Source organism: Mizuhopecten yessoensis, unplaced genomic scaffold (assembly GCF_002113885.1).
Source record: "Mizuhopecten yessoensis strain PY_sf001 unplaced genomic scaffold, ASM211388v2 scaffold11135, whole genome shotgun sequence".
Lineage (NCBI taxonomy): Eukaryota > Metazoa > Mollusca > Bivalvia > Pectinida > Pectinidae > Mizuhopecten > Mizuhopecten yessoensis.
The window spans coordinates 793,097-795,940 of record NW_018408897.1 but is presented as its reverse complement, the minus strand read 5'-3'; positions in this window follow the sequence as shown (position 1 = coordinate 795,940).

Here is a 2,844-nt window from a genome sequence, read left to right as displayed (position 1 = left end):
TAAATTGATGCTGTCATTATTATTTTAATACCAGTATGCTTATGCAAATATAAATTTTCAATGAAAAACTGGATAATAGACTTGATAAATGAGCCCAATGGAACATGTACAATCTGCCCAACATTATGTAAGGTATTATTTTGAGGAGTAAAGTCAGTTAGCCTGTGTTGTAAGGTCTGAAATGGTCTTGTATGGCTGGTTTACAGTAAAATACAGGTTTCCAGATCCTGTATGGCTGGTTTACAGTAAAAGGCTGGTTTCCAGATCTTGTATGACTGGTTTACAGTAAAATGCAGGTTTCAAGATATTGTATGGCTGGTTTACAGTAAAATGCAGGTTTATAGTAAAAGGCAGATTCCCAGATTATGTATGACTGATTTACAATAAAATGCAGGTTTCCAGATCTTGTATGGCTGGTTTACAGTAAAAGGCAGATTTATAGTAAAAGGCAGATTTCCAGATCTTGTATGGCTGGTTTACAGTAAAAGGCAGATTTCCAGATCTTGTATGGCTGGTTTATAGTAAAAGGCAGATTTATTGTAAAAGGCAGATTTCCAGATCTTGTATGGCTGGTTTACAGTAAAATGCAGGTTTATAGTAAAAGGTAGATTTCCAGATCTTGCATGGCTGGTTTACAGTAAAAGGCAGATTTCCAGATCTTGTATGGCTGGTTTATAGTAAAAGGCAGATTTCCAGATCTTGTATGGCTGGTTTACAGTAAAATGCAGGTTTATAGTAAAAGGCAGATTTACAGATCTTGCATGGCTGGTTTACAGTAAAAGGCAGGTTTCCAGATTCTGTATGGCTGGTTTACAGTAAAATGCGGGTTTCCAGATCTTGTATTGCTGGTTTACAGTAAAAGGCAGGTTTCCAGATTCTGTATGGCTGGTTTACAGTAAAATGCGGGTTTCCAGATAACAGGTCAACTGTAAATGACAGTGAACACTGCTATAGAAGTATTGCTTCAGCTGTATACAGGGTTCTTTTTGATATGTTTCAATGCATCAAGAAATCAAGTAAAGATTCAGCTCCACAGATGAAGCTGAATCAAGTGTTTTCAAGTGTTAACATATAACAACTAACATTTAATTTTCCATCAATTCATAACAGTTGTGAAAATTTAGAAAGCAAATATTGTATGTATACCCGGATCATTCCCCGATAGATATAGATACCTGGTAGAAAATGTGATTCCTTAAATTTGACAACAGTTATGAATTGATTAAACTGGGTATAGGTATGTAATGTGATAAATGTAAATGAAGTAACAACAAAATCATTATTCCAATCGGAGTGAAATGAAGAAACCTGAGACAGGAAAGAATGGGGGGAAACATTTTAATTTCGAAAAAAGCTGCCATTGTTATTGATCATGTCACTGGTGTATATATACAGTAATACTTGGTTGACCTAGTCAAATTAATAAGTGTACAGGTAAACACTGCTAATTTTCAGCCCTCAGATGAGATGTCTATGCATAAAATAACTATTTCAACATAAAAAATAATATTTAATTTTAAATAAATCATGAATTTAATTCAGAGCTTCACATGTGTCCATTTGACTGCATGCTTTAAATTTTGGATCACTATAATACAATATTTCGTATTGAACAAGATACACCAGGAAAAGGTACAAATTTCATTTACAGACCTTGTACTAGATTGTAGTAATTACATGCATGTTTCTGAAAGATAATACTCAGGAAATGTGTATCAATTTTTTACAGTGCGATCAAATCCAGACCCACTAATGACAAAGAGACCATAGTTGAGTACCGTTAATAGCTGTAGACTTCATGTCTTGACCTAAGTATATTTTGGAAATCTGTGTGCGCTAGTACTCTAGATAGGAAACTGTTTATCCCTGTTTGTACTGCTAAGTACCATCAATGTACAACGACCAAATACCATCAATGAGTAACTTAACATCTTAATAAAACCATTTGTCAAAAGCAACAATCTAAAAATAAAAAGATTACTTAACAGAATATAAATGGAGCCAATATGCATCAGTACACTTATATTCTCCAATAGTTATAAATTTACAGCTCGGACATTTCACGGAGATTTATGCACTTGTCCGACCTTTAACTAACTTTGCTGGAAATTAAGCGCAAATGTGACCTTGAGGCCAAGATCACAGTGACCTAATTACAGTGCACTTCACACCATCAATGGAAGAAATCTCTCAATGGCACTATCTGGGCAAGATTTTGGTGATACTTCTGTGCTTATTTGACCTTTGAACTTGAAGTGGAGATCCATGACCTAATTATGGAGCACTGCACACCTCCTTGGGGTGATGCAGTTATACCTCAAGTTTCATTAAGATATCGGGCTATATATTAGGAGCAAGAAGAACAACTGGTACTGGCACGATAAGTCTCCCTTCAGTCCGAGGCGAGATGTAATCAGCCTGTTGATCTTTTTCATTAATGACACAGGTGAAAAATACATTGTGTGAATTTGGTTCTGATTTTATGTTCTGGACCAGAAAATGTTAACAGATGGACAAATAGCATACCATAATTTCTCATAAACAAGAGGCCCAGAGGGCCTGTATCGCTCACCTGGATACCAAGCAATCACGGCAAAATATTCTCCGAATGAGATCAAGGGAATATGCCAGACCCCAAGGCCAATCCTTGTAGCATATCTGTATTAGATTCTTCATGCCCAGCAATTTTATGTATGGTTATGGGGTGGGGATCTCAACTGTTTCCAAGCTTTGACTCAGAAACTAGGTCCCTAGGGTTGTGGCCAGACCCCAGGATCAATTCTAATATCGTGACTGCATTTGTCTCTTTTTGCCCAGCATTTGTATATATAGTTTTGGGGTGGG